The following is a 15,408-nucleotide window of genomic DNA, read 5'->3' on the forward strand; positions in this document are numbered from 1 at the left end:
GGGAGGGCTCCTTGGAGGAGGTGGCCTTGCATGGAGCTTGAGATACCCCCCTGTGCTGCGAACACAGCATTTGTTAGATTTCTTTTAACCCTGTTGTTGGATTTCTCCAGGCTTGCTGCCTCAGTTCTCTGGGGTCAGAGAACTAGGAATGTAGACACAGCATTTAGGGCCCACAAGCTTTCATGAACAGCCAACGAAAATGTTTGTGAGCTGAAAACAAACTGGTAGGCTCCAAAATTCGAAAAGAAAGCAGCAGAATTGAAATTAATACGTGTTTAATTTAGCAACAAAACCTAACATTATATCAAATGGTCATCCACAACTCAGTTCAACTCTTGAGAATTATATGTGCGTTCTCTTGATTTACGTGGTTCCTTTGAATATGTGTGATGGGAGGCAGGGCGGGGCCTCTGAAAGTGAGCATGTCTGGAGCTCGGGAACTTTTGAGACGCCCCGTCTGGAGTCTGGCCACAGGCTTGTTCCCCTGATTTGGTCCCGGGACCGTACTATGTGGGAACTGGGAGGGCCTGGGGACTGTTGCCCCCCCCCCCTTCAGTTTTCAGCCGGGGTAGCTGAGACCCACCCCCCAGAAGGAAGCGTCTCTTGATTTACCCCCACGACCAGGATGCGTCCTTTCATCCTCCGTGCTTCTGTTCCTCTGTGCCTCTGTGAAGAGAAGCCTCTGTGCTTCTCTTCCCAGCTGAAGCTGATTCTGGGGTGGGGACCCTGGGCCACGTGGCAGAGCTGGGTTAGGTAGACCAAGGGCCCACACCCTGCCTCCTTCCTCCATCCCCAAGGTTTCGGATTTGTGGACTCTACCCTGAAAGTCTTTTAGCCCTTTTCCTGCATAAAGATTCTCCCTCTGACCTTGGAAACACCAGAATGAGCGATGGAGTTCACAGGGAGTGTGGTGAGGGCGATGCTTGAGCTAGAGTTTAGAGTTGGATGGAAGAAGTACCTGTGTAGTGTGTTAATAGTGAGGTTGTCCTCGTACCTACCTGGTTTTCGCACTTCTCCCCGCACCCCTCCAGAGGCCCAGATGCTCCGCCAGGGCCCTCCCTACTGCACTGAGGCTGCCCCTGAAAGCACTCTTCCCCTCGCCCCGACCATATCCCCTTGTGCCCCGTAGCTGGGAAAGAGGCAGAGGATGAAATGAATCAGTCCTGAGGTACCGGTGGCTGCCAGCCTAATTGTTCATCGTGCTGGGGATGTTTGCATTTTTAACAAGAACACTTGGCAGTTGGAAGGAGTTTTCAGTGTCTCTCCATCTCTCCCTGGTGTGGATTCAATGAGATGATAAATGTAAAAACATTTAGTAAACTATAAAATGCCAGGCAAACAAAAGGTAAAATAATTAAGGGGAAAGGAGGGGCTCTGGGAAGGATGGGGCTTGGGACACAGTCAGCTATGAGGGAAGGAAGCGGGTGGACTGAGCAGGAAGGTGGTACCCTGGGCTCCTCTCCCACCCCTTTGCCTGCCCTCCTTTCTCCTCCCATCTGCTCGCCCAGGCAGGGGGATGGAACCAGTGGGAACTTTTGGCTAGTTCAAGGTCAGCTCATCCTGTAGGGACAGAGGGGCTCCTGTCTGGAGGCTGAGACGCTGGTCCTGCGCCAGAGGGTGGGAAGGGAAGGCAGGGGGAGCAGCTCACAGCCCAGCCATCCTCTTCCCTGGCCTGGCTGGCCTGAGCCCGGAGCTGGTGGACTGGGGTGGTCACCGGGGCAGACCCCACCTATCCCACTGTGTACTCCCCACCGTCACAGGGCTGCATCCTCCACAGGGACAGGAGAGCCAGCCCGGGTGGCCCTGGGGCGGGAGCAGGGATTTTCCCCATTTGCTTCTCCTGGCTGGAGCACTTCCGGAAAGCTCTAGATTCTGGGGCCCAGAGGTAAATACATTTTCTTCTGGCTAATTCTCTGGTCAAGAGAAGGAAGCAGGAGGCCTGTGTCTGTCTCCCTAGTTGTGGACAAGTCACGGTGCCCCAGGTTCCCCACATGCTAGCTAGGATAAGGGCTTCTAACCCCCAAGACTCTGGGGTGCTCGGGAGATGGCTCACGCGGGAGCCTGGGAGCGGGCTTGGCCGTTCACTGGAGCTGTCCTTGGGCTGGGGGATGACCTTTGGGGTGTGATGTGGTGCCTGAGGCAGCCCTGCCTACACTCCGGGGAGGTCCTGGACCAGGAGAGGCAGGCTGACCTCGTGGTGCTGGAGTGCAGGGCGTGAGCACGTGTGTTTTAGAGCCCAGCTGCCCGGTCCATGCTGCAGGTCTCGGCCCCGCAGCTGTGTGACCTTGGTCAAATGATTTCACCTTTCTGTGCTCTTCGTATCCTCATCTACAAACTTGGGAGGGTGACAGTACCCACGTCACTGGGCTACTGTAGCAATTTTCATGAGAGGCAGTTTGTACAGTGGTTAAGACTGTGGCCTCTGGAGCCAAACTACCTGGGTTAAAATCCTCTGCCAAGATGCCATCCTCTTGGGGCCTCAGTTTATTCTGCTGTTGACGGATCATTTTGAGCACCTTTTGGGGAGCAGGAGCTGCAGAGGGGCCGCCTGCTGTGTTTCCTGGTGAGTCTCCGCCACGTCAGGAGTGACCGTGATCTCGGGGGTCTGCCGACAGGGCTAAGGGAGGAGGCCCCTTCGTCCTGGGAGCCAGCTTGGGCTTTGCCACACGCTGGTCACGATGCAAGCACTTGATAGCAAGCACTTAACGCGTGTAGCCGCGCTGTGAGGTGGGCACTGTTGTTATGCCTGCATGGGGGACTGGGGCGCAGAGGGGTTAGGTGACCTGCCCAAGGTTGCCTTGCTAGTAAAGAGCAGAGCTGGAACCCCGGTGCTAACCACTATGGCGTCCTCGGCTGGCCGTCGTCCCCGGGGGCCTGTCCCGGGCGTCTGGGCCTGTGGTGGCACCTGGGTCCCACTGGGCTTGGGTGAGTGTCTGCTTGCTCGCCCCCACTTCTCACCACTGGACAGTCCAGCTCATGCCGGCCCTGTCTCTCCGGATGGGGGGTGTTGCCCATGGTGATGCAGGAGTGTAGAGCCCGGTGGCAGGTACCTAGCGGGCTTCGGTGGAGGGGACAGCTGAGGCACATCCCTGATGCCCCCCTGCCCCCTCCCCCCACAGGAGGGGCTGCTGACTTCAGGACTGCCTCCGGTGAGGGGCTGGCCTCTCAAAATACGGAGCGGGTGGTGTATTCGAGGTGAGGCCATTTCTGGGAAAGGCCAGCCTCTCCTATTTCAGGCCCACCAGGGGAGGGCATAGGAGGGGCCGGCTAGTCCCTCTGGAGTCTGTTGGGTGACTCAGAGTGGTGGGTGGGGCCCCGAGCCCAGTTCCTGGGGACAGAGGTCATCTCTGGTCTGGGCCCCACCTCAGCCCTCACTGAAGGGAGAGGCGGTCAGTGCTGGGGTCAGAGCTCCTTCTCCTCTGGGAGGCTCTCCGGGTGATCTTGACTTAACCCTCTGTCAGGAACTGCTCTGTGTTTAAGTCTTCCTCACCGCCTGCATCCGCACCCCTGAACCCCTGCGCAGGTTTCCAGGTCAGGACGTGCGGCCCCGTGGCACTCCGCATGCTCTTCCCTTCCCCCAGGGTGTCCCCCATCAATCTCAGCAGCCAAATGAAGGAAGAAAATGTGTGGGGACTTCTGGTCTCTGTGGGCTAGTCCCCCAGGTCACAGAGCCCATCTCACACCCTCCTCGCTACAGAGAGGAAACTGAGGCTTGAGAGGGGAAGGAATCAGCCAGAGGTTGGGGGGGGTATCGCCACGAGTGGAACCCTGTTTCATGATCTCAGCCTGCTGCAACCCTATTGCGTGAAGACCACACCGCGTGTGGGGAGGTCAGGGATCTTGCCAGGGGTCCGGAGATCAGAGGTGGGGTTGGCCCCAAATCCCTCCTGCCCCCTGGAGCTCAGCTCCTCCTCCTCCTCACACCCCTGGCTCCTCACCTTAGATGGCAGGGTGCTCACTGCCCCACAGGGCAGCCCATTTCCCTGCAGGACGGGGCCAGGAAGTAGGGCCAGAAACAGAGGGAGAGTGTGCCGCTGCACCGTGGACCAAGGCTGTGGCGACCACGGCTGCTTGGGGCCATTTTGGCTCCCCTGCACTTAAATCAGAAGGAGAGGGAGGTGACAGAAGGTGAAGAATCCAATGAAGACCCTTCTAGGCAGAAAAGGTTCCAGGCCTTGGGACAGGTGGCCGGGGAGCATAGGATGAGCTTGGGGACGGTCATCTCAGGGACTGACTCTTTACTTTGGGAGCAGAACCCTCTGGTCAACGTGATGATGAACTAGACTGATATCCTAGTCTGCTTGGGCGGCCACACAAAGTACCACAGACTGTTTGCCTTAAACAATAGACATTTATTTTCTCACACCTCTGGAGGCCAGAAGCCTGAGATCAAGGTGTGGGCAGGGTTGGTTTCTGCTGAGGCCTCTCTCCTTGGCTTGTCGATGGCCGTCTCCTCTCTGTGTCTTCCCTTGGTCTTCCCGCTGTGTGCATCTGTGTCCTCACCTCCTCTTCTCTTACAGACATCAGTCAGATTGGATTAGGGCCCACCTTTATGACCTCATGGTAACTTTATCACCTCTTTAAAGGCCCTGTCTCCAAGTACAATCACATTCTCAGGTACTGGGGGTTAGGACCTCAAGATATGAATTTGGGGGCGGGGCGGGGGTCCAGCCCATAACACCTAGGAAGGAGTTTTCTGGGTTGCATGTAGTTGGATGCCTGGAGTCTTGGTCCTGAGTGAGAGGTGAGAGAAGGTCCAGGGCAGGTGGAGGGAGAGCAGCCTGGTCCCCCACCAGCCTCCTCCTCCCTGTCTATCTCTTGTTCAGTCTGGAGCCTGCCAGCTCAGCGCTCTGGCTGACACCGCGTTTCACAGCCTCCAGAAGCCCCATTAGCTCTTTGGCCTGAGTACTGAAGCCCCGTGCCCAGATCCCAGCTCCCTGTGGGTGGGAGCGGGGCTGTGTTTTTGCGTATGCTGCACCGAGCGGTCTCCAAATTCCTCCAGAGTGTTCCAGGGCAAGCCTTCCCGGAAGCAAGTGCCAGACCGAGGAGGGCGGTGAGGGGTGGGGGGTGGGGGGCAGTGGCTGCCTTCCACCTCCTAGAAGCCCACAGGTTGACCAGGCCCACCAACTCCCTCCCACCCTTCCCCGGCCTCCTTGGACACTGAGTTGATTAGAGTTTCTCAAGGCTTAAAAGAGGACGGGGGAGTAGGGGCTGGGGCTGGTCAGGGCCGAAAGGAGTAATGAAGGGAGAAATGACAAGTCCGCTGGCCTGGCTGACGCTGGGGACTGATAACCACCCCCCCTTCTGGGTTTCACCCCCTGCTAGATGCCCGGCAGCCCTTCTTTTGTTTCTGTAGGCAGCCCCACCAGAGCCAGGGGCCTGCGACAAGCGACAAGCGGGCTTGGTTTTGTGCTCAAGCCTCTCTCCCTCAGGCTCTGTGAGGAGAGGAATCTCCTTCCTTGGGGGAGAGCTTCCAGCTTTGTAGGCCACCCATCTCTTCTTCACGTTCTTTTGTCTGAGCTAGAGAAGAGCCTCCCTGATGGCAGCCAGGAGTCCCTGGTCTGTGGTGACTTCTCATGAGCTGGGCTTGACTAAAGATTCTCTGATTTTTTATTTTATTTTTTCCAAAGGCGGAGAGTGAGGAGAGAGAAACAGGTGAGAGACATGGAGAGACAGACAGATCTGGACAGACATTATTGGCCTAGGAGGCAGGAGATTTGGGCTTGGGTATCCCTGGTAACTCCTTTTCTTTAGATCTTTTTTGTTTCCTGTAAAATGAGGGAGTCAGAGTAGCAATTCTTTTCACTTCTTTGAGTTCATTGTTTCTTTCTGTGACTTGTGAGGAGCTAAGATGGAGCTGCTGAGCTTCCCTCTCCTGAGCTTGGAGTGGCAAGCAGCATTGCTCAGTGCCTATATCAGTCAAGAGAGGCTGGGTTATGCTGCATTACAAACAGCCCCAAATTCTCAGTAGCTTAATCAACAAAAGCGTATTGCTTGCTCATGCTGCCTGGATGTCCAGTGTGGATTGGCAGTGGTCTCTGTTCATCTTACTTCCTCCAGTGTGGTGGTGGCTTCATGTCATTGGTGCATCTGCCACTGCTGCTGAAGGAGGTGGAGGACACTGTGACTTGCTCACTGCATCTGTCTGGACATGACACACTTTTCTTCTGCTCACATTTCGTTGGCCAAAACATGTCACACATCCATGCCTAACTTCAAAGGGGGCAGGGAATTTGTGTGTGGAAGAAAGCAGAAGTACTGTTGAAAGGACTAATGTCTACTCTAGGGATTAAGATTGTGGGATGGAGAATCAGAAGATCTGGTTCTAAGCTCTGTTGTTTTTAATTGTGTTCCTTGGTCAAATCATTTTCCCTCTCTGATGCCTTATCTGTAAAATTGGTACGATAACTACTTTCCTTCTAGGATTGTTTTTAAGACTCAGTGAGGTAATGTATGTGAAATGTGAAAAGTAAGTGCCTGACTATGCTGGCAATAATTTGTGTCTGTTATTATTATTATTATTAATTATTGAAGTGCTGGAGGAAAAAAGTTAGAGGTGTGATTTTGAATGTATACAAGCCCTCTCTTCCTAAGGTAAAACCAACATCCCCTGGTCCCCCTACCCTCTGGGAACTGTCTGTAGCTGGTTCTGTTCTGGGAGCCCCACTCTTGGAAGTCACGAGACTTGCCTCTGACACTAACTTGCGGTGTGGCTTTGGAAAAGTTACTTTCCCTCTCTGGTTCTCACTTTTCTTTATCAGTGAATTGAGGGGGATGGATTCGCAAGGAGACTTCCAACTCTAAAACCCTAACGATGACCATGATGATGACAAAGATATTGACTAGAGGATAGCTAGCCTTGTGTTCTTACCCCATCTATGTTCTCTTGGTTACTCCTCCCCAAATGCCTGTAGGTGGCTACTATTTTGTAACCATTAGGCTGAACAAGAACTTGTAGGATGTGGTTTTGAAGCTTCTCCTGCCCCCGAATGGCATGAGGGCCAGTCCCGTGACTTTTCTGGTCACACTTAGGTAGTATTATACAAGAGCCTCTGGGCAGTAGTAAATATGCTCAGTGCCAGTGAACTTGGTGCTTCACCCAGAGTTAGTTCTTCCCCCTTGTCTACTCCTGCCTGGAGCCAGCTGTGGATATGAGGGGGTGGGGGTTGTTTCAGTAGGTTTTCTCTCTGTTTTCCTAACTTACGGGGAAGAGAGGAAAGAGAGAAGGGATGAGAACATTCTTGCCTGCCTGCGCCACTGTGAGGTTTTTCTGTGTGGAGACAGAGGCACAGATGATATGACATCTGAGCTCTTTGCCAGTGGAAGATTCTGGAGGCATCGAATACTGACTGTTTCCTCCTGCAGCACCTTCGTGGGTGTTTTGGAAGCCCCCCCTTGAACTCCCCAAGAGTCTCTCCTCATAGTTTCCTTCAGGTGGGTGACTGCAGCTCTGTCAGAGGCTCACGACCCTTCCTCGGCCAGAACATCGTTTGCTCCCTCCGCCTCCCCCTGCAGAGGCGCTTCAGCCCTCCAGGTGGCCCTCTCCCACAGGATCGCAGGCAGCCCTGGGCTGGCTTTCTCCCCTTGGTTTGCAGGAGCGCTTAAGGGCTCTTGGGCTCAGCAAAGCCTGGGATTGAGGTGGCCAGTGCAGCCCCCTCTCTGTTCCCTGGCTGACCTCCTACTGTGCGGACTTCCAGGCCTGAGCCAGGCCCGTCTCTCACATCTTGCTTCTCCTGCAGACTCGCATTGAGCTGAGCAGACTCACAAGATGAGAGGAAAGCCGCTGGCAGGTGGCACTTGCAGCAGACCAACACTCTTTTCTTTTAGAATCTCCCACTTCCTGATCCTTTCGCTCCCTTGACCTGGATGTGTGTGTATGTTGGGGGTGGGGGTCGTTTAGAGCCGCAAACAGTTTTCAGGCATCTCTGTCTTTAAAAAATTTTTTAACAGTTAATGTTATATATTCCCAATATAATACAATAAAATATAATGAAATGATATTGCATTGATATACTTTAATACCATAACTTCCCCTATTTAAAGAGTACTATTCAGTGGGTTTTAAGATATTAAGGGTTGTACAACAATCACGATAATCTAATTTTAGAACATTATCAGCCCCCTCGAAGAAACTTCATACCCGTTAGCAGTCACTCCCCACATCTTTCCCCACCGCCAGCCTCAGTCTACTTTCTATCTCTACAGATTTGTCTGTTCTGCATATTTCATGTAAATGGAATTACACAGTACGTGGCCTTTTGTGGCCCTCTTTCACTCAGCGTGCTGTTTTCAGGCTTCATCCATTTCGTAGCGTGTGTTAGTTTATTTTGATTTGTGTTGTGATACTCCACTATGGCCATACCACATTTTGTTTATACACACATCAGTGGATGAATATTTGCAGTTTCCACTTTTTGGCTATTATGAAGAATGCTGCTGTGGGCATTCATGTAGAAGTTTTTGCATGGGCTTACGTTTTCATTTCTCTTCGGTAGATACCTGTGAGTGGAATTGCTGGGTCTCATAGTAACTCAATGTTTAATCGTTTGAGGAACTGTCAGACTGTTTTCCAAAGTGGCTGAACCATCTTACGTTCCTACCAGCCAATCTATGAGGATTACAGTTTCTCCATATCCTCACCGACACTTGTACTTTTCTATCTTTGGGATTCTAGTCATCCTGGTAGGTGTAAAGTGATATTTTATTGTGGTTTTGATTTGTATTTCCCTAGTAATTAGTGATGTTAAACATCTTTGTTAATTGGCTATCTTCTTTAATATTTATGTATGTATGTATGTATTTAATTTGGTTGTGCCAGGTCTTAGTTGCAGCTCGCGGGCCCCTTAGGTGTGGCTTGTGGGCTCCTTAGTCGCGACTCAAGGGCTCCTTAGTTGTGGCTCACTGGCTCCTTAGTTGTGGCATGTGAACTTTTAGTTGCGGCATGCGTGTGGGATCTAGTTTCCTGACCAGGGATCGAGCCCGGGCCCCCTATATTGGCAGTGCAGAGTCTTATCCACTGCACCACCAGGGAGGTCCCAACTGGCTATCTTCTTTAAAGGAGTGTCTATTTACATCCTTCACACATTTTAAAAGTTGAATTCTTTGTCTTTTTGTTATTGTTATAAGAGTTTTAAATATTCTGAGAATATGTCCCTTATTAGATATATGATTTGCAAATATTTTCTCCTATTCTGTGGGTTGGCTTTTCACTTTCTTGATGTCAGCCATCCCTTTCTGCCAGCCATCCCTTTCTGCCAGCCCTGCCTTACTTTTGGAACGTGGCATTCATTTTCCTGGGGCCTCTGTCACAGCTGAGACCCAAATGCTTCCACATATACACCTGGTTATGAGTGTTCCCATTTTATAGGAAAGGAAACTGAGGCAATCACAGAGAGGTTAGTTAGAGACCTTGTTCAGATAATACCCTCAGTAAATGGTGAAGGCAAGATTCTGAGGGGTTGGGTGGGGGTCTGGAGCTAGTCAGGGATGCTGCTTCCTATCATTCTGTGATCTTGATCTGAATGGTTATATATCTATAGCCTGAAATGCTTTAGGCGGCTTCATCTGATCTCTTTCCAGCCCTGGAACTGGTGCTTCGACTTGTCTCGAACAGCTGCCCCATTACACAGAGAGGGAGGCCGGGTTTCAGGTCCCTGGATGTCAGGGCAGCACCAAAGCCCACGAGTTTTGCCTCTGGGCTGCCTCAGACACCTACACCACCCTATGTCCCTTCATCTCCCAGGGTGAGGCAGGGTGGGGAAGGGTAGCAGAAGGTGGCCCCTTTGGGGCAATTAGTAGGAACAACAGCCCCTGTGCCCACCCTGGAAGAACACCTGAGCACCATGGTGGATGTTTGCTCTTGACATACTTTCATAGGGTGTGACACCCTTGCCTTCTGAACTTTTGGGTAAGATGTGGAGAAACAGTAAAAGAGGGGAGGGCAAGATTGCAGGTGGTCCCAAATAATTCAGGAAAAGTGTCCAATGGTCCTGAGTGATACATCTGCCCCTTGAGCAGAGGGTTTTAGGGGGTGATTTTCTAAGCACAGGTGCTAGCAGCCTAATTTTTTTTTTTTATTGTTTTTGGCCATGCTACACGCCTTCTGGGATCTCAGTTCCCTGACCAGGGATTGAACCCAGGCCACAGCAGTGAAAGCACTGAATCATAACCACTAGACCACCGGAGAACTCCCCCGAGAGCCTGATTTTTGTTGGGAAGTCCTAAGCTGGCTGTTGGAGGGGGCAGCCCTTCTGGTCTGGTCAGGGTCAGGGGTTGGGGGAAGGGCAGGGAGGGAGAAATTCAAAGCTATTACGGAAAACTTCAACTTCTGTGCCTGTTCTATCATCCTGTAGTTCAAAGAGCTTAGACTGCAGCAGGAGGCATTTGAGTTAGCCACCTGGAAGAACGTCCCGACTGTGAGAGGGTAGATCAACTGTGGCAGGAAGGTTGGCCCTTGTCCTCTTGATCCCCTTGGGCAGAGATGTCAAGAAACAAGGGACATGGGCCTCCGTGTGGGATGGTCTATGTACGGATAGTGACAGAGGCAGGAGTGGGATGCCTTCTTGAGGAGGAGCTGGGTTTCTCCTCTCCAAAGAGGGAGGCCTCTCCTGACCTGCTGGAACAATCAGAGTGCTGAGAATTTAAATGTAGGGTTGGCCCTTGTGGGTAAAGAAGATGACTCCACTGACCCAGCATCTGCCGGCCACCTGCTTAGTGCTGCTCCTGGTTAGGTGGGGTGGGGCTTGTGCTGATGCCCTCAGACCCTTAGCTGGCACTGCTCTGTGAGGCAGCTGGCAGGCTTGAAGAGTGGTGCCTGCCCATGGAACATTCCGTAAACCAATACCCTCCCGGCTGAATGTGCCTTTGGTCCTCTGTAATCTCTGCCATCGGGTAGAGGCTGGAACGCCGGAGCCACACTTGGAGAGAACGCAGAGCTCTTGGCCAGCAGCCTGAGCGGCAAGTCTGCCCTCTTGCTGTGCTCAAATATCAAGCTCCAGACCGGGGAAGAGGAGAACGTGCAGTGTTTCCCCCTCAACCACCCTCCCTGCTTCCTCTCCTGCCAGACCTGCAGACAAGTGCAAGGTAGCTGGACCCGGCAAGGCCCCGAGAGACGGACCCTAACCATGTCCAAGAGAAGAAATTCAAGCTTCCATCGATCAGATATTTTTTGGGGCCCAACTAAAGCTGCTTTTCATCCATCATTCCCTTGCTCCCTCCCCTCCTTCTTCCTTCCCTCCTTTCCTTTCCTCTCTCTCCTTTCTTTCCCAAATACTTAAAGATCACCTACTAGATAGCGGGCCCTGGGCTAGCCCTGATGCTGTAGAAACTCCTGCAGACCAGGGTGGGGAGGGGGTACGTCCAGATCAGACAAGTGCATCATCCACCGCGACCCACAGCCAAATGGTGAAGGACCTCGGCCAAGAGCCAGGCTTCTCAGGAGAGAAGAAGCTTCTGGGGATGGTGGTGATCAGAGGTGGATGACTTTGCAGAGGGGCTGCATTTGTCCTAGGCTGGGGCAGGGGGGTTAGATGGCATTGAAAACAGAATTGTTTTTCAAGTCTAGAGGTGGCGTAACAACATTGCTCAAAGTCTAGAAAGTAGAGGGAAAGAAAGCAGTCAGATTGCTCTGGGCTCCTTGTCACCACTGCCTCCGTCCGTCCCGTGGTGGCTGGGTAGGATGGCAGTGGAATGCAGGAGCTGGTGAAGGTTGGAATGTTGGAGGAAGTGGAGGGAGGGTGAGGGGAGCCCCAAGGGAACCATATTCACGGGGTCCGGGAGGGGAGGACAAACCTGGAGATGAAGAGAAAAGGCAGCGCACAAAATCCTGCAGTGGATGGGTTCCTGGAGCCTGGATCTGTTGCCCAGGGGACGTGGCTGAGTGATGGGCAATAAGAGAGAACAGAGCTGGTGAGAACTGTCTTTCTGGATTTTTCTGGACTCTTCCTTATTGGACCTTTGCAGGCCCTGGGTGCTCCTAGCTGCCTTTGTAGGCTGTGCCTGGCCCGCTTTCTTCTCGTCCAGGACAGTTGGCCTGGAGCTGGCTCATAGGTGCTAGCTGAGGCTAGTTTGCTTCTTGGCAAAGTTTAACCCCTTCACTAATGGTGCTGACCCTCTGGCCCATCTCTCCAGCAGCCTTTGAGAGGCAGCACCCTCCCTGGAGCCTCTCTGCATCTTGCCCACTCCTCCTGCCTACTAGCTGGCGTCTCTTCAGGCCACAGAGCCCATCCCTCTCCCAGGCCCTGGTTTCTGTCCAGTGGATTTAGTCCTGAGACCATTTATGGGAAAAGGTTTCAGTGGGTCTGGAATCTGGGGGATGATCTGTCCTTCCTTCTTTTATGGTTCCCCTCCCTCTACTTCCCCAGCTGCTCATGGGTGATTCATCCCCTGTACATCTCTTTCTTCTCTCTGCCCCTCTCCCTGCCAAGAGACCTTCTGAAATCCTGACAAAGTCGCTGAGCTCACATACCTTCAGTAATAGGCAGGCTCCATTGAGATTAAGGAGGACAGTGTCTTAGAGTGGCCTGAGAAGGGACGAAATCTACATCTGCAGGAGGCAGTAGAGGCACCATAGTGGTTGAGAGCATGGGCTTGGGACTCAGGCTGCCTGGGATCAAGCCCCAGCTCTGCCTCTTGCCCTCTGTTGACCTTGGGCAAATCATTTAGCCTTTCTGAGCCTTAGTGTTCTCCCCTGTAAGATGGGGACAAGGATATACCTCTCCTACAGACTGAGAATTAAGTGAGATAACAGGTGGGTGGCTCAGCTCTGTGCCTGTTCCATGTAAGTTATCAGTTAATGTTAGCTGTTACCGATACCACCACCTGACCTTGGGTGCTACTTCATGCAATGCTTTCCTGAGTGCACGTCAGTTCACCTTTCGACCATCCCAGTTGTTGAACTAGCCTTTGAACCCTGGCCTCTGGCTGCAGGTCTGTATTCTTCCTACTGAACCTTTTCCCTGGCCTCATCCAAATGCCAGGTTCCATTCCTATGTGAGCTGCTCCCTCTGCTCAGGGGTTGGGAGATTCACAGAGGTCCCTCAGATAGTTGGGGACAGAGGAGGCCTAGCTGCCGGGTCTTTCCAGGGTCCTAACCCCCATGACACTGGTCCTCAGTGATGGCCAGGCTGTGGGCCATGGTGACTGCTGGGGCAGCCATAAAGCTGCTTCTTTCTCCTCCATTTGAGAAAAAATGTCAGGATGCAGGAGAATGAGAGTGACGTGATTATAGGTGTAACCTTGAGTCCACTGTATTGAAGAAGAAGAAAAAAAGAAAAAACAAATCATTTATGTTCTTTGGTATGTGGACTGTCCTCAGTAACATTCATGTATTCAGTCAATAAATATTTATTGAGTGCCTATGGCATGCCACTATTCTAGATGCTGAGAATACAGTAGTGAACAAAACAAAAATCCTTGCCCTTGTCATGATTGTATTCTAGCGGGAGAAGACAGACAATAAAAATAATTTTAAAAAAGACATTATAAGTACATTTGACCCTTGAATAACACAGATCTGAAATGCAGGTCCACTTATACATGGATTTTTTTTCCAATAAATATATACCTGTATTTTTATTTTGTGGATCTTTAAATGTGGGGAAAAGTTTGTGTTCCCTTAGAGTCCTGATTCCATCCAACCTATTTCAGCTCCCTGCCCTTGGGTGAGTCGTTTATCAATTCCTTTGTTTTGGGGGCAGAGAAAGCAGTATGTGGATTTTTGACTGCGAGGATGTGGATGGTGGATGGGTTGGTTCCTCTAACCCTGGCATTGTTCAAGCGTCAACTGTAAATGAGAGAGCGTGAATGGTGAAGGTGATAAATACTCTGGGAAAAAATAGAGCAGAGTAAGAGTGATTGGGAGTTGTTGGTTGTGGGGGCATCGAGTGGTGAGTTGAAATTTTTAAAAGAGCTGGTTGGCCTAGGCCTCACTGAGGCGGGGACATATGAACAAAGAATTGAAGGAGGTGAGGGAGCTGGCCACGCAAATATCTGAGGAAGAGCATTCCAGGCAAGGGAGCAGCAAGTGCAAAGATCCTGAAGCAGGAGCTCACCTGAGATGTTTGAGAAGAGGTGAAGGGGCCAATGTGACTGCAGTGAAGGTTGTCATAGGAGATGAGGTCAGAGGTAATGGGGACCAGGTCATTTAGGGTCTGGTAACTGCTGTAAGGATTTGGTTTGTACCTGAGCTGTTTCATGTAATAACATATGGAGATTTTTTTCATAATAACAAATAATAACAAAGAGCCTTCTCACTTTTTTCAAATAATAATTTTCAAATAATTTTTCAAATAATTTTTTTTCAAATAATGATTTTCAAACAGATAATAACAGAGAGCCTTCTCATTTTTTGCAGCTTTATAATATTCCACCGTACATAGGTTCTGTGTTTTAGTGTTTTATTTAACTAGTCTTTCATTTCACTGTATTTAAGTGACATGGGGCATAGGTTGTTTCCAATCTTTTGCTGTTTTCAGAAATGCTGCAATGAGTAACATTTTTATTTGTGTGTAACACCATTTCATCTGTGCAAGTCTGTCTGCAGGACAGATTTTTAGAAGTTGAATTGCTGGATGGAAGAATATATGCATATGTAATTTTGGTAGCATCAAATTGGCCTCCATAAGGGTTGTGTTACTTGACACTCCCAGCCAGCAATTTGATTAGGGACTAGGAGGAAAATCTATCTCTCCCTTCCGTATACACACTCCACATGTGAGCTTCTATTAGGTGCCCATTACTTCCTTTACTTCATGACCCGCCTGTGAGCTGAGTACTCTTATTCCTAGTTTACAGATGAGGAAACAGGCACAGAGAGGTTAAGTAACCTCCCAGTGTTTACACAGCCAGGAAGATGTAGAGCTGGGATGCTGAGGCCCACCATTCCTCACCATGGCTTCACAAGGGTGGGAGTCTGAGGCACCCTGCCTCCTGTGCCTCTGCTCCTCCTGCCCCGTGCAAGTGGGCATGTGGACCTAGCACTGCTGCGCCTGCATCCCAGAGACCCTTGCAGGCCAGCGGCAGGGTGGGAGGAGGCCAGCCCGAGGGACCTGGAATCACACTGGCTGAGCTGGCCAACCCTGGCCTCCCCTTCTGTCCCTCCCATCGTGAGCCCCAGTGGTGAGACCTGGGAGGCTGCGATCTAGCTAGTTCTGCTCCGGGTGGGGAGCTCCCCGCCGCCGTCTGCTGGGTCAGCTTGCTCCAGGGATTGGGTTTCGGCATTTCACTGATGAAAATAAATCAGCCTCTTTATTGCCTTGCATGGCCCTCGGAACCTCTGCAGCCTGGCGTGTGTTTCCAGACTTCCTGTAAGTCACTGTTTCTGTCCTAGCCCCCAGGGGCTCTGTGTCTGCTGCAGAAATAGCCTTGGACGAGTTTGGAGCCTGGAGCCACCCGGGCAGCACCAAGCAG

At 51.5% G+C, this 15,408-nt stretch overlaps 1 protein-coding gene across 10 annotated transcripts in view; it reads left to right on the forward strand.

Annotated features, from left to right (window-relative positions):
• The window catches only part of TNS1 (tensin 1), a 225,851-nt gene that overhangs the window by 147,574 nt on the left and 62,869 nt on the right, over nt 1-15,408 (forward strand). The window lies entirely within an intron of this gene.

The sequence above is a fragment of the Hippopotamus amphibius genome, chromosome 8, assembly GCF_030028045.1.
Source record: "Hippopotamus amphibius kiboko isolate mHipAmp2 chromosome 8, mHipAmp2.hap2, whole genome shotgun sequence".
NCBI classification, from domain to species: Eukaryota; Metazoa; Chordata; class Mammalia; order Artiodactyla; family Hippopotamidae; genus Hippopotamus; species Hippopotamus amphibius.